The 22,466-nt window shown below is 37.1% G+C and overlaps 1 protein-coding gene across 3 annotated transcripts in view; it reads left to right on the top strand.

Moving 5' to 3' along the window:
• The window catches only part of LOC131065504 (GDSL esterase/lipase At5g62930), a 92,475-nt gene that overhangs the window by 46,463 nt on the left and 23,546 nt on the right, over window positions 1–22,466 (top strand). The window lies entirely within an intron of this gene.

Raw genomic sequence — 22,466 nt, 5'->3', positions numbered from 1 at the left:
ATGGGGTACGTTTGCATACCGCAGAATGCCTTTCGGTTTGATCAATGCAGGAGCTACTTTCCAGCGAGCTATGGACTTAGCTTTCCGTGGTATTGTGGGGAGGTATATTGTAGTATATCTTGATGATCTTACTGTTTTTTCTAAAGATCGTGAGAATCATCTTTTTCATCTACAAGATGTACTTGAAAGATGTCGCAAGCATGGCATCTCTCTTAATCCCAAGAAGTCAATTTTTGGGGTGACGGAAGGAAAACTACTTGGTCACATTGTTTCCAAGGAGGGCATAAAGGTTGATCCTGAAATGGTTAGATCTATTCAGAATCTCCCTTTGCCGTCCAACAAGACTGCTGTTCATTCTTTTTTTGGTAAGGTTAATTTTCTGTGAAGATTCATTCCTGACTTTGGGGAGAACACTCGTCATATTGTGGACATGATGAAAGGAAAGTCTTCTTTCCATTGGAATTCTGAAGGAAGAGCGACATTCAATGAAATCAAAGATGCAATTGCTCATGCACCTGTGTTGGTTTGTCCCAACTACACTAAGGAGTTCATTATGTATAGCTATGCTTCCGAGCATACTTTGTCGGCTATTTTGATGCAGAAAAATTCAGAAGGAATTGAATCTCCTATCGCTTTCATGAGTTGTCCTTTGAAGTCTCATGAACTCAAGTATTCCTCTATTGAAAAGAATGCTTATGCGGTGGTAAAAGCAGTTAAGAACTTCCGTTTTTACATATTGAATTCTCATACCATTGTGTTAGTTCCTGATACATCAGTCAAATCTATCTTAACACAACAAGAGTTTGGTACAAAAAGAGGAAATTGGATTGCTAGAATCCAAGAATATGACTTGGAGATCAGGCCTACAAAGCTCGTTCGAGGAAGAGGACTCTGTCAGTTGATGGCGGAAGGTATTCCAGAGGAGCGAGAATTGAATGATTCAGAAGATCTTCCCAAGGTGCTGTTTGTTAGTACTACTGATGAATGGTACTCTAATATAGCATTTTTCTTGACCTATGGCGAATGTCCACAACATTTGACATTCAAGGAAAAGAGAAGTATCAAGTTGAAAGCTGCAAACTTCGTATTATGGGATGCTGGTTTGTATAAGAAAGCCATTGATGGTACTTTCCTCCGTTGTGTTGACAAAGCGCAACAAACTAAATTGCTGGAATCTTTTCATGACAAGGCTTGTCGAGGACATTTTTTTGCGCCAGTGACCGCTCATAAAATTTTGAGAGCAAAATATTATTGGCCTACACTCTTTCAAGATGCTTTTCGGTGGGTACGTAAGTGTGTACATTGTCAGCAGTTTGTAGGTAAACCAAAGCTTGCAGCATTACCATTGAAGCCGGTTATTGTTGAAGAACCTTTCCGGCAATGGGGCATTGATTTCATTGGTGTGATCAATCCCTCCTCAAGTGCAGGTCATTCCTATGTCCTTACAGCTACTGATTATTTCACCAAGTGGGTGGAAGCCATACCAGTAAAGAACGCTACTTCTGAGGTAGTATGCAGATTCCTCAAGGAGAATATTATTTCCAGGTTTGGTGTTCCTTTCAAGATTGTGACTGATAATGCGGCTACTTTCCTTCCTCAGAAATTTCACAATTTTGCTTTGAGTATAATATTTTGTTAACTCATTCATCTGATTATTATCCCCAAGGTAATGGTCAAGCGGAATCTAGTAACAAGAATTTGATTACTATTATTCGCAAGCTTGTGGAGGAAAATCAAAGGTCCTGGCATAAGGCTCTTTTTGATGCTTTATGGGCAGACAGGATTACACCCAAAAGGGCTATTGGTATGTCTCCATTTCAGCTCCTTTATGGGATTAATGCAGAAATACCCATCACTTTGGAACTTCCTGCTCTCAAGTTATCTAAAGCAATTGAGGATCAAACTTATGAGGATGCTTTAGATAAAAGGATCATGTATCTTTCCCAACTGGAAGAACAAAGAACACAAGTGGTAGACCGAATTGCTCAGCATCAGCTACAAGTTAAAATTCTTTTTGACAAGAAAGCAAAACAAAAAGGATTCCAAGTTGGTGATCGTGTTTTGCTTTGGGATAAGCGAAGGGAACCGAAAGGCTTACATGGCAAATTTGATTCTCTTTGGCGAGGACCCTTCACCATTCACCGTATTGCTGGAGAAGATAGTTTTATCTTGTCTTATCATGATGGAACTCCATTTGTACTGCCATATAATGGTCAGCATTTGAAGCATTACTTTGAATGAAGGTTCGAGGTAACTTTTTGTAAATAATGTCTTTCTCTTGTTTGTTTTTTGCCTTTTGTTTGTTTGTTTTTTGCTTTGTTTGACTCTGTGACCCAATGGATAAGAGGAAGGCACTTAGAGTTCTGGATTCTTTTCTCTCATAATCTTGAAGGATAAATGAAAGAATTCCCCAGTCAGAGCCTGTTGTTGTCCTCATTTTTGTTTCCAAAAATGAAGGACCACTACGATGGAATTTTTATGAAAAAATAAAAATTATTACTCTATGGCATGCTTCCCGAGGCAGAATTTTGACTAATCCTTGGACTGGCTTAATCCTCAGTCCATTCTCGAACTACGTTTCAAATTTCGTCCAATTCTGGGTTTGTTTGCTATGCCTTTCCTTCAATTTCGGGTTTTAAAACCCAGACTGCAGGTGGAGAATTTTCTTCAAACTGCAAGTTTTAATGATATTCATTGTTGTGGTCTTTGTAGGGGAATTTTTGATCACTTACATGTGCATTTTTTATTTCAAATATGTCACTTGTAATTTATTTTAAGTTTCCCATTTAATGTTTTTATCTTTTTGTTGTTTTTTGGTCATTTTTAGTTAAAATAGGGGTTTTTTAGCTCAACTGCAAGTAAACTTGCAGTTTGTTCAAAAAACCCCTACTTTAATGGTTTTCACATGTAATAGGGATTTTAAATCCCCATTACATGTGTGCAAGTGTTTAATACTTGTTGTAGGGATTTTATTTCCCCCTTACAAGTATTTTTAAACTTGCAGTTTGTCTTTTAAAACCCGATTTTAACATAAAAGTTCATTTTTGACAATTTTAAACTTGTCATTTGTCCAAAAAAACCCGATTTTGGCTTAATGAGTGAAAAAGTGAGATTTTAAACTTGTCATTTGTCTTTTAAAACCCGATTTTAAGCATGAAAGAGGGAAAAAGTGAAAATCGAACTTGTTTTATATCCAAAACCCGATTTGCTTCCTTTTGAAGAAAACGAACTTGCCTTTGGCTCTTCAAAACCCGAAATGCAAGAGAAAAACGATTTTAGACCTTTTCAAGGCGAAATTTGTGGAGGAATCGTTGGATGAAGGAGGCGTTTTGGGTTTGCATCCTATCTTCATGCATTGTTGGACATCTCTCATGCCATTTGAAGGATACATTCGCTGGTTTTTACCCTAAATCAGCAACCACGCTATTTATTAATGCCACGTTTTTAGGAGTTAAATCTATAACAATTTGCACACTCCTAAATCGTTTTGCTCTTTTCTACTAAGGCGTGGAGTATGGGATTGGTTTCAAGACATTTAATAATCCATTGAATGTGTATTGAATACCACGTTTTTTGCAAAAACGTGATTCTCTTTGGCTGCGTTTTAAACCTTTGGCATTGTTACCTCTTCAAATACCTTTGGTGTTATTGCTTTAGCAAATACCTTGATCGTTTTGCTTCAACAAACTTGAAATGAACACTTTCATTGGCATTTTGCTCCTCCAAGTTTAAGATTGCTGCCATTTTTGGGGGCATTTTCACAAAAACGTGATAAGGGTTTAATAGTCCAGTTTTGCTTCTTCATCTCAAGAAGTATTGCATTGTTGGAGAAGCATTTTGATTTTCTAATCAAGGTATGTTCTTCCTTTCTTCTCTTCTTTTTATTATTTTCATGTTTTCTTCATTTTTCGTTATTTGTTACATTCTTCGCATGTGTTGTTCTTCCCTTAAAATTGGTTTTCATGAAAGAAATCTTCCCTTTGAAATGCAATTGTTAAATTGCATTATTCTTCTCAAAATTCCATCTTAGCTTGTATTCGGGATTTTTAATCTCGATTACAAGTTTGCTGGAAATTCTTGTTCTTCCCCTACGGTTAAGGAATTTAATCATTTTTGGTTAAATTTCCAAGCTTGAAAAGTGTGAAATACCCCTCTCTTGCAAATTCGGGTTTTGAAAACCGGATTACATGTTGAAAAGATCTTCCCATTTTCATGAAAATGACTATCCCGGATATTCCCATTTCTATCCATTCACGTTCCCCATATCCGTACTTTCCATTTCCATCATTTCCCGCAAGTCAAAATCCCGTTTTTCATCCGTTTCTCCATTTTCGAATTTACAAGTATACTTGTATTCGGGTTTTAAAATCCCGATTGCATGTATGTACTTTCCAACTTGTATACTTGCGAAAATTCCCCCAAGATCCGAAATTGGTCAAAGTCAAGATTTTCCCATTTCTACATGTCTTCCCTCTTCTTCTCACAAAACCGTGAAATTCAGAGATCAAAGTTTTACCCATTTGAAAAAGAAAGAATGATATTTGCAGCTGATTATGATGTGGCTTTAACCCTTTTAAGTCTTCATCACAGCATTCCAGGTTCGCAATCAATGTCAGATTTGCCGGCATCGCCAACTCCAAAGAAAATGAAATACAAATATGACAAATACCAGAATGAGGTTGCACCTTCCCAGGTATCTTCTCCATTGGATCGCATCAGGGACACAGAAATAGGGCACGTTGATATGGCAGAATTCATTCACAGGGTAGAAGATCCACAGGATAACAACTTGCAGCGGCTGTTGGACAGCCATATCCATCATGCGTCTTCTTTCCCAGTGGCTGCCCTAGAACCTGAATTTGTTCTTGCATGCGCCCATCATTTTGACAAAGAGTCAAGAGTCATAAAAAATGATGATGGTGAAGCCATAATTCGTCTTGATGTGGATACAATCGAGAAGGTCTTCAAAATACCTCCTGCACCTGTTTATATGGAAATCACCAAAGAAAGTGCAACAGAGTATTATGTGAAAAGAGAAAAAGATTGCAAGCGCCACATCAATAGGTGGATTCATGAGCCACGTCCTTCCTTCTCAAGATGGGCAAAGTTGTAACGTTGTGATTTCAAGTGGGAGATAGGAGACACCATCACTCTTCTCAGCAGAATGTTAGGCCTTGAGCACTCTAATGTCTTTGAGCCATGGATGTATCAATTCATCATGTTCATACGACAGTCGCATCACATTTCATGGGGTGAAATCATCAGCGATGCTTTGTGCGAACAACTTGCAGCGGTTCCTACCACTATGACCTTCTTTATGAATTCTTATTTGGTATATTTAGCAACATCACTTAGACACTTTCCAGGTCTTTCTACCAAGGGTGATCGCTCGCTCATACCAGTTTGAGAATATTATGACCAGCTGCCTTTGACACCTAGCAGACTACATTTCAGAAGAGTCCAAGACGCATTCTTTGGATATTTTATGTGTCAGTTTGACATGGATCTCAGAAATAAACGAGTATCAGATGAGGCATGGGTCAAGGTATCTGAGTATGGGTGTTTATTCCTGCAATTTCCCACCTTCACCTACATGAGGATTGGGTGCTATGATGGACAACCATACATGCTTCCAAGATACCCGACCGATAGGATAATTCTTATGGAGTTGGGAAGACAGATTATGGCTGTTCATACTCTTCAGTCTGCTAGACACAAGGTTGGAATGGGGATCTCCAGCACAAATCCATTGAAAATTGGTCGATACTCCCTTGTCACATCTGTGAAGGCTAAGGCCATGGAGGTTGAATTGCAGGAAATCAAGCTTAAGAGGTTCAAACCTAGAGCTGATTTTGATTATAGAGGTATGAAGGAAAAGATCAAGAAATCCTTTGTGCATGTTCATCGCATTGAAGACATCTGGGCAGATCTCCGCACAGAAGCTGAAGTTCTGAAGATGGATTACTGCAGGCTCACTGTTGAGCAAATTGTTGACTTGAACTTGGCAGATATCCCACAAGGGATGATTGATGACGGGCGTATACTTGATCCTAAATACACTTCACGGAGGGTTGAGGAAGCTCCACTTCCTTTGATCCAATGGTCACATAAAGAGTGCGTCTCCATTCTTGACAGATTTCAGCCTATCTTGGCCAACACTAACGCATGGTTGAAAAGCAATGCTGTTAGACTTATCAAAATCAAGGTTGGTAAAGAAGATGATTCTACAGGGCCTCTTGGACGGAAGTCTGAGATTCAAATTGATAATAAGGAGGGTGCTTCATCTTCAAGCACAAGGATCAAATTACGAGTTAGTCGTGCAGTAGTGCTTCCACCTGAAGAGACAACTACTCGTGGGAAGGAGAAATCACGGTTCCATGTTCAGGTGGTCGATCTGGATAATCCGGAAGGGGGGCACCAATCTGATGATGCGCCTAAGTCTCCAGTTCTAGACACGCCTCACGAGGTCATTCCTCCAGTTTCCATTGAGATGCCTCTTTCTCCTCCTGATTTGCTCATTGATGAGTCTCCTCAGAATGCAGTTCCCATTTCGGCATACGAGCCTTCTCCTGATCAACAGCGAGAAAGTGTGTTGAAAGTTCCTGAAGATATTCCCATTTGCATTCAGTTATCAGAAATTGACACTTCCACTTCTGGTTTTGAAGAATTCATGAGGCAATCTTCATGTCCGTTGGTAACTGAGCAAAACATAGTCGCTATTCAAACAGATATTCCTCCCAGGGTGACCACGGTGATTCAAACAGAAACTGCTTCTGCTTTGCCTACAGCTGCTACAGGAAGTGAGTTGATGACTTTGCCTCCATGGCTTAGTTCTTTCACCTCGAAAAGAAAGAAGCAAGAGATCTCACCTGATGCCTTTGACTACCAGCAACTCAAACAGTCCAGATCCAAAGTTGCTAAGAAGGCGAAGACTATTTCCAGGGTAACTGTTGATAGCAACAAGATGAAAGTAGCTGAAATTGTGGAACCTATTGCAGATAAACCACTTGATGAAATGTCAGCTGCTGATTATAAGGTTACAAACGTAGAATTGGGCAAGCAAACACATGAGGTTATTAAACATGATGCTCAGTTTTCTGTTGCTTCACTAGTGCAAAGATGTGACAATCTTCTTGCAAAGAAAAACAAGCTAGAAGAAGAAAATCGACAGCTCATGGCAGCCATCCATAAAATCACAAAACCTGCTGCCGAAGGCAGTAACTCTATAGGTTCTTCTGGTTCCCAAGAATCGATTCGTGGAGTGGAAAGAGCTGCTCAGAAAGTACAAGCACTGGATTCCTGGGTTGATTAGCTTCATGATCAATGCATGCAAGTGATAAAAGACATTTTTCAAATAATGTCTAAGCTGGAAACCATTGAGGAGAAATTGGATCAGACTTCTAACACTTTCAAAAAGAATCTGGAAAGTGTTGAGAAAAGTCTGGCAATCTGGCGTACCATGCCCCAACAACAGCTCAGTATCCTGCAGGATCATGCCATCATTTCTTCCAGGGTCATGTACTTGGAATTCGAGGAACTCATGGAAAAGAAAACTCTTGTTCTTAAATCCCTCATCGAAGAGATCAGTGATGCAAGGAGATTCCGGGATGAAGTTTATCAAGGTATTGTCTCACATTGTGAAAGGGCCTCTTGCAATATAGTAAGTCAGGATGGAGAGCTAATTCCAGAAGAAGAGGTTCTTGCGGATTTACAGATGAGGATTCACGGTGAATGGAGGAGTGAACAATTCTCAGCAGTTTCAATTCAAACATTGATGAAACACCAAGCCTTTTTGCATGAGATTCGGTCCATCTTGGATAAAGACAATTCCGCGCTTCTCCGTTGCCACGACACTATTGTGAAGACTATGGTAGTTGCTAAGAACACTCATGAACCGAATCCCGAGGAACTACAAGCGAGCATCCGGAAGTTTCAAGGATTCATGTCTTCACAAAATTCAACTTAAGTGTTTCTCAGCACTTAGTTGAATTTTCTCTCTTTTTTTAATTTCTTAGTTGTAATTTTGTTTTAACAAGATACATGTAAAAGTAGTTTATGTAAAATGCAAGTTACACATTACTTGTACTTTTGTAATTACATGTAAGGTAACTACAAGTTGTGTCCGATTAGGACTGTAGTATGAATAAGTCTTAGTTAGTTAGAATAACTCTTAGTTAATTAATGAAGTCTCAGTTATTTATTAAAAGAGTCTTGGTGGTTGAGAGAATCTCTCAAATTAGTTGGGATCCTTCCACCTTTTTCTCAAGCCTCCTATTCTATAAATACTTGAGAGGTCCATTGTAATTGATATCTTTTGGAAAGCAAGCAAAAACTCTGCCAAATTTACAGCAAGAAGTCTTTGAGCTTATGAATGTGAATTGAAGGTTTTGGAAGAATAATAAAGAAGGATTACTCAAGTTTTGAGTCTTTGAGCTACATGTTTGCGTTTGAATCTTTTTATTTCTTCTATGCAAAGTGTTTCTAAAGGAGCTTAGTCCAATCTGATTTGAAGTCTTTGAGCTGCAAGTAGAGAAGATTAATTAGAATAGGAAACTCTCTTGAAGGAGCAGCAAGTCTTTGAGCTTGCGTCCATTCTTGAAAAAAAAATTATTGTTTGATAAGAAATAGCAGCAAGTCTTTGAGCTCGCATTATTTCTTGTCTTCGTGTTAAAAGAATAGATTATCCCAGTCTTTGAGCTGTTATGTTTTATTCGTTGTAAATTTTAGTATAGCAAAGGGTAGATAGGACTTCCAATAGTCAAGTCTTTGAGCTTGATATTGCTGTCCCGTCCCGAAGGAAGTGACGGAAGTCTTTGCGCTTTCAGGAAACTTCATTTCCTTTCTCTCATTTCACTTGAAAGTAATTACTGCTGTTCATATTCAATCGCTATCCTTTTCTGTGAAGAGAAAAGGATATTGTCTTTCTTAAAAAAGAAGGAAGACTGCTGTCCCATCCTGTTTTTATTTCAGTTTTAGTTAGATAGGGGGAGCCTTCCCTTAATTAGGAGAGTTTTTACTCGTGTGCTGTGGTTGAAATCACAATTTTGTATATTTCCCCTAAGTGTACAAAATTTTCAACCAACAGAAGGGATATTTCTTGATACTCAACATTATCAAGCTTCCACGATGATGACGATGATCTTCTAACTTTGATTAACTCTTTTGAAAGTATCCTCTTGAATGCTTCAATCATGGAAGTACAAAGTAACATCTTGGTTTTGAAGTATTGATGTTGCCTTGGAATGGATTCTTGATGGCACAACTGCTTCTGTCCTTTGGAATTCCTTCTCTGTGACTCTCTGGTGCTATGAGAGTTGAGATTCCTCTTGGGCATTCTATGCTTGTAAATTAAGTTTTCTTCCTTGCATGGTGATGTAGATCTTACAATCTTTCTCCTTCCGCTTTGCAATCACCATCCTCTCTTATTTGCAAAACAAAACAAACATGATATCAAATACATAATATATAACTTTGATAGTTCTTCTTAACTTGATATATCCCTTGATTTTATGTTTTGCAGGTTTGATAAGAAGATTTAGAGAGAATTCACCTTCATGAAGGAGCACTTGAAGTTGCTTTTCGCTCCTAGAGAGGATCTTTAGAAGTTCACTCTACCCTCTGATGTTTATGAAGTTACCCTTGTTCTTGAACTTGCTCTCCTTCATTTTCTTTCATTATATGAGCTCAACTTTAAAGCTTTTAGTCATTAATTGATGACCACATGACGAACTACCTTTAGGAGAGGCCTCTATAGGAATTTCGCTCTGGGAGTGGAGCACATGAAGTTTGGCTTGACTTTGCTTCCCATGAAGTGATCTTTGAACTTCTACCTTCATCTTCTTAACTCAAAATGACTCTTTCCAAACACCAAATCAGTTCAAGGTAGTGGTCTTGTAATCAGTCTTGCAAATTCGCCTTCAATTAGGAATACATGGAGTAGAGTTCACTCACTTGAAATTCGTTCTTGAAGCTAAAATTTGTGAAATTTGCTCATATACTTCAAATTGTGAAGTTCGCTCATCCTCTTAAGTTCACTCATCTCCCTTTAATCGTGATGTTCACTCATATACCTCAATTTTTGAAGTTCGCTCATCTAGGCTAATTTGTGAAGTTCTTTCATGACATATACTCTTAGGTGCTTGGACATTGAATTCGCTCACCCTCCTTTAATCATGAAGTTTACTCATGTGCTTCAATTTGTGAAGTTCGCCCATCTCCCTTCATTCTTGAAGTTCGCTCATATAACTCACTTTGTGAAGTTCACTCATGTACCTTCAAATATGAAGTTCGCTCATGTATCATGAATCTTGAAGTAGCCCTTTAACTCACTTTTCATTATTCAAATTCAAAGTTGTTCTCTGTTAAGACATCAAATTAGCATAAGGAAATGATCTATTGGCTGTTTGGCATCTTATTTTGAGTAAATAAAACAAATTTGCTCTGAAGAGCACATAGTTATACTGAGAGGGGGGGGGGTGTGAATCAGTATAACAACAATCTCTTACCAATTTAAACCTTTTCAGCTTCAATCATAAGTATATAACTTATCTCATATACATATTCATTGCATCCAAATATTCATATGAGATCTAACAAATAAGAACACAAGTAGAACGCAAGATATATCCGTGGAAACCCTTACGGGAGATAACCACAGTAAATCAATGCTTTTATATATTTCTTCTTTTACAAAGTTTCTAGAGGCACCAACCCCTAACACTGTTTGTGAGCACCAACCCACTGGAAGCACCAACTCCCAAATCTGAATTCGTGAGCACCAACCCACTGGAAGCACCAACTCCCAAATCTGAATTCGTGAGCACCAACCCACTGGAAGCACTAACTCCCCAATCCAGAATTAGTGAGCACCAACCCACTGGATATAAATCTGATTTTCCACCTTTACAATGTTGCTGTACCAACTGATGATGGACACTATAATCTCTTTCTTTATTCTCCTCTTTCTTCTTTAAATCTACACACACTTTTTCAAATCTGTACATACATATATATATCTGCTCAGAAATCTGTAAGAGTATCTTTTATAATGCTGATCACAGTTTTATTACAAAGAGATCACACTCTCTGTCTTAAAAAACTGAACCTTAACTCCTCTGCAAGTCTGCTCAATAGAAATCTATTTGCCTTTTAATATTCTGCTCTCACTCTCTGGTGTATGCATTTTATTTTCTTTTATCATATTACACACACAACTCTCTAGGCATCATATTCCCACACTTCATATTTCTCCACACACCCGAGAACTACTTTATTTTCTGAGTTATAATATCAGAATTATTCTCTCACTCACAATACTCTATTTTATATGTCCTATAAGTCTTCTCCAAAATGCTTCATAAGTCTGCTAAACACTGCTTCATAAAGTCTTCACAAATATACTCAGAGAATATTCACAAATCTGTATATGGAGTCTTCATAAATCTCTTTTATATCTTTCTTCTTAGATCTACAATAATCTTTATAAATCTGAACATATTCCTCTTTACATCTGCATATACATATTCATATGTTTTCTTGTGTGTATGATTGATCTTCACACGCACACTCACACTCTCATAAAATATATTCTTTTATTTTTATTTCCTTACACTCAACACTACTTTCCTTTTCAGATTATTATATCAGCATTTCTTTATCTCAACATTCACACGTACCACATAATATACACATGTTATTCCATTACAAATACTCTCAGTCTGAAAATTATTTCCAGAATTATTTATTCAGCGTACACTTCCACACTTACTGCAGCATACAGTCTCCACATAAAGATCTTCTTTTATTTTTAACATTTCACAATACCCAGCGACACTTGTGTCTGATTATATTTTCTGAATAACACACCTGTACGCAGCACTCTTAACTTACTTTTTCTCGCCAAACAAAAGTATTATATATATCTTCATACTTCTATAAAGAAAGACGTCTCCCTTCAAGTAGTTACAACCTTAAATCGCACCACTTCAAAATAGATTACTTCATATAATGGGACATATCTTTTGATCATCAAAGAGATGCGTCTTAAATCAACCCGTGGTGATTAAGAATCAAACCGTTGATGTACTCTTTTCATAAGTCGTGGCATTGACTAATCCACGTATTCTCATAATTACCTTTCCTTTTTCAATCCTAATTGCAGCTTTTTGTCTTTAGAGTAAGACAAATTAAAGTTGCTGACTTGTTTTTTTAATAAGACAAAATTTTTGTCTTATATGTCTTGCCTTTTTCTTTACGAAAGTGACCGCTGGCTATAGTCTTTAAATAAGACAAAAATAATATTTTTTTTTTTTTAATAAAAGTGGATCATTCCACTAAACTTTTTCATTAATATTTTTTTTTAGACAAAAATAATTTTTACTCTTTCTGATTTTTTCCTCTTTTTTTTATTTTTATTATTACTCCAAGTTTTTGAATAAGACCAATTTTTCCAGCTTTTTGACAAAATTTCTCAGCTTTTTGAATTAGACAAGTTTTGTCTTATATGCCTTAAATATGGATTGCTGTGCTTCCAACCTCTGATCGCTGTCTTTCAAGACTCTCTTAATCTGATCACTGTCATAGTGTTTTGTTTAAAATAGATCGCTACCCTTGCCAAGTGTAAAAACGAGAACATACTGTAAACTGTAACCATGCTGTCATTGTATAATAAGACTGGAACTGTATTCACTTTATGATCAGACTGTAAGTTTTTTATTTTTATCAGACAGACTATATTGATCAACGAATTCAACCTTTCAGTGTATGAGATCAGACTGAACTGTAAAGTATCAATCAACATGTGATGTAAAGCATAGTAATCCAGACTTAGTATGTTATATACTATTGTTCTTTGATAGTGTTTATCACTGCTTTGTTATACTTCACTTCTTATACATTAATTGCTTTTTTAGGCTATACACATCAATCACTGCTCATTAGATATCTGGAATGAATTGCTACACATAAAATTCACCTGCGTTTAATCCTTTCCATTGCTGCTCCATTGTCTTTAATTTCTGTCTTAAGTCACTGTTCTCTTATATTAAAAATAAAGTTGCAGCTTACAGTGATAATGGGAGTTTCTTTTGAAAATAATTGCAGCTCTTTATTCTCTTTCCCAATCGCTGTCTCCTTGTCACTAGTTGCTGCATTATATCCTTTTCATTAATTTCTGCTAATACATTTATTACTTTCTTTTACTAAGATTTCCATCAATGAAATCGTTGTTCTCCTTATTGTCTATTCTCTGCTCTTAATTTCTCTCTTAATGACAAACACTGATTCTTCTTCTTTTCTTTGGTTGCTGCACCGTAGTCTCATATCTTTCTTACTGAGTATTCATAGTGACTAATGGTTTTGGTTTATTCATCTTACATAGAATGCTACAACTGTACAAAAACTGATATACAACCTCTGTATAATGATGTCCATGCATGACTATTATCTGTAATCTGAACAAAAGAATTCTCTCTGAACTTTGACATCAATGACAACATTTGACATCAATGACAACATTATCTTTGCTCCTTTGACATCAATGACAACGTTTCCATCACGCTCTTCTCCTTCAACTCATGAAGTTCGCTCATCTCCCTTGAATCTTGAAGTTCACTCATCTCCTTGAGAACATGAAGTTCGCTCTTAAGTTCTTGAAGATGAAATTCGCTCATCCTCTTGAATTCTTGAAGTTCAACATGAAGTTCTTGACGACTTGGAGATGAAGTGAATTTCAAATGAGCTCCACTTCAATCCTTTTGTTGCTTCATTGATTCAACCCTTACACTTACACATACACTCAACAAGGTTCTTAGGGAATATTCGCTCATCTACCTCCAAACATGAAGTTCGCTCATGTGGTTGAGTTCATGAAGTAAATTTTTTTTGCTCCACTTCTTTAAGACATGAAGGCGCTTCTCCTAGGCTTGAAGATGAAGTGAATTTCAAACTAAAACAAACTTTCCTCTAGTCACTTCATTGTATGATCAGCTCAATCCTTAGGTTTCTCAAGTTTTTATCTACAAAAAAACATGTCAAATTTACCTCATGGGGGCTTAAAAGGGAAATTCGCTCCAAAAGTGATAGTGATGATGTCATGTCCCCTCCTTGATCGTTATTTATAATCTAAATGAAACAATTATTATTATAAACTAATATAATCAACAAATAATTATTTGAAATTATTAATATTTAATTATTAAATATTATTATCAATATTTATTAATATTTAATTATTAAATATTATTATTATTCACAAATTAATATTGAAAATTATTATACAAAAATTAATTAGTAATATGTGAATCACATTTTATTATTAATAGAATTTAATATTGTTAATACAATTAATATTACTAATGCAATTTAATATTGATACTATTAATATAATTTAATACTGTTAATACAACTTGCTTGCGCAATCTACATCAGCAACAATGCAACGATCCTAGCATAATATTGAATAAATTAAGGAAATGGTAAGAGTTGAGTATACTTTAATTAATGTTGTTATTAATCCTTGGAGAGGTGTGGTCACCTTAATGATTAGTTAGAGGCATAAAGCATGTAATCAAAGACGTGCCACAATTTTATTTGTAAACTATAGATTAGTAGAGGATAAGAGAAACGATTGGTCAAAGTGAAACATGAATGGGCAACGGTCAGATAGAGGGAGACGACACTCCACAACAGCCAGCCAATGAAAGAACATGACTATCCAAGAAGAAGGGGATATAAGGAGGCCATCTCAGTAATCCAAGGAGATCATCGAACAGGAAGGAATATAATCAGAACTCTTACACGTAGGAATACATTGGTCCCACCGTCAAATAATCATTTTGCCCACGATTTAAATTAACATATGCAATGTTGATCAAGCCGCCACATGTGGTATCCATGTGTCAATATTTATATAGTTTTGGCCCAGATAGAAAGGCACCGTCCAAGAGCACTTGATGATTTCAACGTCTGCTTCTACAATAATATTAATCGCACAAATAGCAAATATTGTTCAGCGATAAAAGGAGATTAACGTCAATGACATTGGCATTAATAAGAACAACGATTATATTAACTTAGCAATGATAAAGGCTTAGTGTATGGACGGTAACCAAGATAGAGATTCACAAAAGCTTATGCTATGTTAATAAAACAAACGGCTATATTAATAATAGTGGTGACTTGTAAACAGGCAGCGGACTACGGGGAAAAGAAAGAAGGTAATCAGGTTGCAAGGTAAGGATTCCTCCCTATTAAATAACAGGTATAATTTATGATAGGTTTGTATTATTAATATTGATAGGTGGCATTAAGGGTAAAAGCTCATTAATACCTGTTAATATTAGTTAATGAACATTGGGTACTGGGTAAAGTCCATTGTTTGGTAATGTTCATGGTGGTCTAGTGAATATTAATATACATCTTAACGTATAGTACTCACTAGTCATAAAGATAGGTATATATATATCGGTGCTTATAAAAATGAAATTATTATCAATTCAGATCAGAACTAATATTAATGTCACAGGCAGGACAGGCTTATTTCCGATGGCATGCATGGTGGTGTGATTAATATTTATGTTTAGTAGATGAATCCCAATAATTTCTTTATGCAGAATAATATTAACAGTCTGAAATATGTATTATAGGAATACATAAGTTCATGAAAGTGGCAGACCAGATCTGACATGCGTCAGATCTGTCTCCCACTACCAGCCACTGAATATATCCATCACTAGTAATATGTTAGGCAGCAGTGGTAATAATAATAGGTTATTAGGAAATATTAAAATCATGGTCAACATATATATATATATATACATATATATATCACTAAGGAATAATATAAAAGTTATTAATAAGGATATTTATACAATAACAGATATTAATACAACAAATATAATTAATGTAATATCTTTTAGAAACTACTCTGTAGTAACATATAATAATCCATTAAACTAGTAATAAAAATTATGTAAATGATTTATAGACGAACTGGAATAAGATTAAATTATCTAGTACTTGATAGACTAAAGAAAGAATATCACAGATCTGCTTCATGTTAAGATAGCCTTGACTCTTAATTAAGATAGTTTAAGTCATCAATACTTTGAAATAGATTAATTATGGTTCAAATCGGCCTAAACCTAGAAAGGGACATTACAGAGGAAGTATGCTCTTGAGGGTATGCACATGAAGCAAAGGTTCTAACTTACTCATTTCACACCTCACACAAGGTTATCCACTTGACTCCTGATCTTTTCACCACCTATACCCCTCTGATTTAAAGGCTAATAGCTAAGGACTCAAAAACTACCCTAGAAAGTAGGAAAAAAGTGGGGGTCCCCATTTGCAATGGGGCAATGTGTGAATACCTCACAACGTAACCCTTTTAAGTCATTTTATGGCAAGTTTCTTCCAGCAATTTACATCATACAACAAATGTTTGTAAACTAATTTTTTATGGTTAGTTTGTATTGCTGAATTTCAACAATGTAACTTTTTTATTTTCACTAATACAAATCCTTTTGCTTATCTAGGTGTTGAGGTTGCAGTTTTGACAATTGAGTTGATGCTGGGGTATAGTAGGTGTACCTGATCATGGGTTAAACATAAGTTTCTATTTTAGGGAAGGTCGAAGTTGGTTAGCCAAAGAAGAATTGACATTGGCAATGGTTAGTACTATGATAGTAACTCTAATCTAGATATTTTTGAGTAAGATTACCATGCTTAGGGAAGAGAGTAAAGACCTATTTTCTTAAATGTGCTCCCAATTAGTAGATTATTATTACTGAATTTACTTCCAAAAAGTTTGGAAAATGACTTCATTTGTTGATCAATAACACTTCCAATGACTTCAATTTTTTTCATTATCTCTAATTTCCATGGAGTTCCAATGATAGAGGTGGGGGGATACCTTGGATAGGTTTTAGGTGGAGTTGAAGGGTGTAACCCCACCATCAACTCCCAAATGAAGGCCTTTGATATCACCAGATCTTCATGGAGCATGCCATTTTTCATATTTTATCACTGTGTTTTCTCCAATAGTATTTTCGTTATTTTTGACCAAATCTTCATTTGTTAGATAACTAATGATCTTGTTGTCATTGTATGACATCCTTGGTCCATTAGTGAGAACCGATCAGAGATATGTTTCGTGGACCAGCGTTGCCCTAGTTGATCAAGGACAAAACCAATGGAATCATGAAATGTTAAGTGTTGTCTTGTCAGGAGGCGGGTTCCCAAGCCTTTTCCTTCTTGAACCCGAAATCCCAGAGTTCTCAGTTCCCAAGCCTTTTTTTTCTTGAACTCGAAATCCCAGAATTCCTAGTTCCCAAAGCCTTTTCCTTCTTGAACTTGGAATCCCGAAATCCTGAAATTCCTAGTTCCTAAGCCTTTTCCTTCTTCAACCCAGAATCTCGGAATCCTGGAATTCCCAATTCCCAAGCCTTTTCCTTCTTGAACCCGAAATCTCGAAATCTTGAAATTCCCAATTCCCAAGCCTTTTCCTTCTTGAACCCAGAATCTTGGAATCTTGGAATTCCCATTTCCCAAACCTTTTCCTTCTTGAACCTGGAATCTTGTAATTCCTAGTTCCCAAGCCTTTTTCTTATTGAACTCGGAATCCCAAAATCTTGGTATATTAGTTCCCAAGCCTTTTCCTTCTTCAACCTGGAATCCCGAAATCTTGAAATTCCCAGTTCCCAAGTCTTTTCCTTCTTGAACCTGGAATCACGAAATCTCAAAATTCCCAGTTCCCAAGCTTTTCCTTCTTGAACTTGGAATCCCGGAATTCCCAGTTCCCAAGCCTTTTCCTTCTTGAACTCGGAATCCTGGAATTCCTAGTTCCTAAGCCTTTTTCTTATTGAATCCAGACTCCCAAAATTCCTAGTTCCCAAGCCTTTTCCTTCTTGAACCCAGAATCCCGGAATCCCAAAATTCCCAGTTCCCAAGCCTTTTCCTTCTTGAATCTGGAATCTTAGAACTTCGGGGTTCCCAACTCCTGTCCCCTTGTAGTAGGGTCCGACGTCCGACTTGCGACACTTCTAGTTGACGTGATCAACACAAGGCTTTTAATGCCTCACCAACCCCTGCAACTTGTCTATTCTCATTCATGGAGCTATTGGAGCACTTTTAATGTTTTTTGTAGGATTGCCATCAGGTGGAGTCCAGGGCCATGCTTATTTATGGTTATTTGATGGCCTCCATGTTAGGTCTGCATGCTCTGACTTTGGAATGTCAAGCAATCCATCGTCTAGAAGTACTTTTCTTCTTGGGATTGTTTTGTCAAGGTATGGCTAGGTTGCTTGCATGCACACCATGTCAGGTCTATGCACTTCTCTGCCTTCCTTGACTGACATTCCTCTGTGCACGCCTAGGGTCAAGACTTCCTTTCTGTCTCTCCTCTATGACTAGTTTGTTATATATAGGCTGTTAAGCCTCATTGTAAAGGCTTCTCTCCTTGCTGGCTTGAGCTACCTTATGCTCTTTCACTTCTCTTAAAGGATTGTATATTTTCTTGCATTTCTATAATTGTAAGGTTGGCCATTAGCCTGAGAATGGATTGAAATCACCATTCTTGCCTCTCTTCAACTTTTGCATGTTGTGTATGTTTCCTTACCTTCATTATAAGTGTATGTTTTGTAGTTTTCTCTCATGTATATGTTGTGTTAACTTGTTTCTGAGTGTGACTTGTGGGAAACCTTCTCTCCTTTGACATTTAACAAATTTTAGCCTCCATACATGCGTTTGGGGTCATTCATGCGATTGAAGTTTGTGCATCTCTAGGGTATTTCAATTGGTTCTTTGTGTCATTTCAAGGTGGGGAGAGGAACTTCTCTTAGCTTGGTGCATCACCTCTTTTCATTTTAGCATTTCCTTCCTCTCTTTCCCTCTGCAAGTTGTTAGGATAGGTTTAGAAGTAGAATTTGGAGTGTTGAGTTGATTAAACACTTGCACTTGGATTAAGAAGGAAGCCGACCTTCTTCGGAGATTCAACCCCCTTGAGCAAGGTCCCACACTTCGGGCTTGTTTCCATGTTTCACAAGGTTGCTGGGTTGATAGCTTAGCAAGGATGCAAACTTTTGTGTCAAAAGAAGCTAGGGAATCGGACTAGTCTAAATGATGAAGGTTGCGCAATTGAAGATAGGAATATAGCAATTCTTAAACCTTTTTATTAGTCTTCTCGGTTTTCTTGTAGATGAGTTTTAGGAATCTCCTTATAGGAGTCCGCTAAAAGATGACATCCACCGCCACCCCACCTTTGCCACTTCCTCCACTCTCTACTAAGCTCAAGGTGTCAATGACATATAAATTAAGAAATGTTTGAACACCAACTTTCTAAAGTTAAGATAATAGAGTGTGAATTTGCGTAAATGAAAACAATAACTATATTATTAGTCTATTTTGTCTTTGATACCATGTAAATACATCTTTCTTCCAAGACAACCATTTATACATGCCATCATGTTGTTTTTCTATTCAAAGTTTTGACACAAACCAAATTTGTTATTTTGACATGGAGAAACTATGGAATTTCCTACAATCCCCATGATAGTTGGGGGAGTTATATAAGTACCTAGGCCACCCTAGGTGTTTTGAGGCACCCCCCAACATCCCCTAGTAGGGAGTGTTGTGAAATTTTCACACATCGGGCCATTGCAAATGGGGACCCCCCACTTTTTGCTTTGCTGCTTGGGGTTTCTAGTTAGGTGTCAATCCTTAGTCTTTAACCTTTCAGTGAGAGGAGGTTAGCTCAGGTTGTCAACATGCAAGACAGAGGTTAAGTTACCTGGGTTTGTCATGTTCAGTGTGTCTAGATGAGATCAAGTAACCCAACGATTATTGAAAGCTTAATGGGCAAGATTGTCTAGGTGAGCATGTCATTTGACATTTTGTGCAAACTAGGCTAGATGTTGCGCCCTGGGAAGTGTGACCTCAAGCTTACAAAATTGCTTTCCAATGATGAAATGCATCGAAATAGTGAAGAATGAAGGCAATGGACTTATGGAAGTTTGAAGAAGAAAAATTAGACAAGTCAAAATTCATGGTCCTGATCCTAGCTTGCTCACCAAGATCAATTTGTGCAATTGGACCTAGGATTTGTGCCCTCTCTTTGAGAGTATCTGACAATGCCATCAACTTCCTCATGTGAGTGAATGAGCATATAAAGTGTGCTTTGGGTCTTGGTCAAGTAGATATCATCTTTGTGTCTTGGTAGGCAAGACAAAACTGTGCGAATGGACCCTAAAAGTGTGCCCATGCTAGAGAGGCAAGAATCACAAGATAATCTAAGGCAATGCTAGTAAGGGATCAAGATTGAAGAATTCGGGTGCGAAGACAAAATTCGGCTAATTCAAGATTTTGCTCAAGTCGAGGACCTTGCCTGAGCAACGAATTTGTGCGAATGAAGCAAGAAATGCGCCCAAGCAAGAGAGGCTTTGAGTAAAGGCAACATCAATGTGGACGTTTAAATGAATGATTTATGCAAGTAAAGGAAGAAATAGTGATCATTTTGTGCAAACAAACCCCTATTTTGCACCCAAGTTGTGCAAATGCTTGGTCAAAATGTGCCCTCATTTTGTGCAATTGACCCTCCAAAGTGCTCCTTCTTGTTTGTGCAATTGAAGACCAAAAATGCGCCCTCACTAGCAAGTTGTGCAATTGAAGATAAAAAAGCTGCCTAACATACACCTAGCATGAAGCAAGTAGGATAAACACTTAACATTTTGTGTGAATGAAAGACGAGAAAATGAAGACATGTGCAAACGAGGGGTCAATTTGCACCCTTGCTTAAGCATTTGTGCAATTGAAGATAGAAATTGGGCCATCCCTTGTGTAAATAAACATGAAGAATCCGCTCACCAAGGGGAACCTGTGCAATTGCATGCTCATTTTGCGCCCTAGCAATTAATCAACTTGTGCAAACAGAGTTGTAAAATGCGCCTTGGCAAGATCAAGGCAATGTGTGCAAACTAGCATGAGAAGTGTACTATACATTCAAGCTTGCTTACCAAGATAGAATTGTGCAAATGGGGCTTGAAAATACGCCGAGGCAAGAAAGAGAATAAGTGCTGATTAACTCATCAATTTATGCAAACGAACCTTAAATTTGTGCCTTGTCTTGAGGCTTGTGCGATTGAACTTGAAATTGTGCCCACCTTTGTGCATATGGAGCATGAAAATGTGCCCAAGCGAGGAGGTCAACTCAAGCATAATGTAACGTGTTGGAGATCATGAGATGAAGCGTGTGAAGTTGAATTTGAACCTAGACCTAAATGCAACATAAATGTCACACTTGAGTTTGTGATCAATTTTAAATTTGTTTTTTTGATTTGTAGTGTTTTGATTCAAGCTTATCTTTTTTGCAGGTTTGATTGCACGTGGATATGAAGGGATGCACAAGGATGCAAAACAAGTGTAAAAGGACTTCATCAAGGGCTATCAATGCGAGTAGCACCAAGTGGTCAAACTGGAGCTAGCATTGAGGGAACAACATTACAAAGTCATACAAGCAAGATGATAGACTTCACAACTTCAGCTAAACAATTGCAACAGGATGAGGCTCTCAACATCTTAGAAGATAAAAGGATTTGCTTGAGCAAGGCAAGCCAAACAATCAAAGCTAGAGGGTCGACTTGATCGTGACGATGCCATCATCATCTCACCAAGCTTAGAGATGTTGAGTATCAAGAGATATTGCTCAACTACATATGCACATGATGAGGTATCAAGTCTACAGTGCAAACTGGTGGCATCCTTGTCATCATTGACCAATCAAAGGATTCCACGTCAACATGTCTAGTTGCAATGTACTTGACTCATTCAATGGAGGCACAAAATTCAAGATACCTAACCTCATTTTCTATTGGTTCACATTCAATGTGGAACATATGTGAAATCAAATGTAATTTTCTCATTGGCTGAGAAAGAGTTTGTTGTAACAAACCTTAATTAGGGTTTTCATCTTGTAATCTCGACCTTTGTTTGTGAATCATTGTAAAGAGCTATATATATAAGGCTCAGTTTTCTCATTTGTAAAGGTTAATAGAGAATAGTTAGTAGTCAGAGAGTAGAAGTAGAGTAGGAGGAGGAAAACTTGAAGTTGTTGCAAATATTTGTTGGAATAAATACTTGATTTCATTGAAGTTATGGCGGATCATGGTGTTATTTCTAGTTGTTGCATGGTTTTTTGCTTACCTCTCATGGTTTAGATAAAGTTCATTGATTGCAAAGGATAAATGTATGGATGTTGATAAATTCCTTCGATCAAACTTTTTGTAGCTTGCTGATTGTATGCTATAGTGCAAAGTTAACTTGAACCTCACAGTTGTACTTAGTTCAATTATGGATGCTTATTCAAGTTGCGCTGTGTATGGGTATTTGAATGAGTATTCATGATATGAAAACCTTTCTCATCCTTAGAAGATTGCACTAGTTTTGCAGATTTGTTCCTAGCATGGCAAAGCAAA

The sequence above is a fragment of the Cryptomeria japonica genome, chromosome 4 (genome assembly GCF_030272615.1).
Source record: "Cryptomeria japonica chromosome 4, Sugi_1.0, whole genome shotgun sequence".
NCBI lineage: Eukaryota > Viridiplantae > Streptophyta > Pinopsida > Cupressales > Cupressaceae > Cryptomeria > Cryptomeria japonica.
The sequence above is the reverse complement of the archived record's forward strand: the minus strand, read 5'-3'. Positions and strand labels throughout refer to the sequence as shown.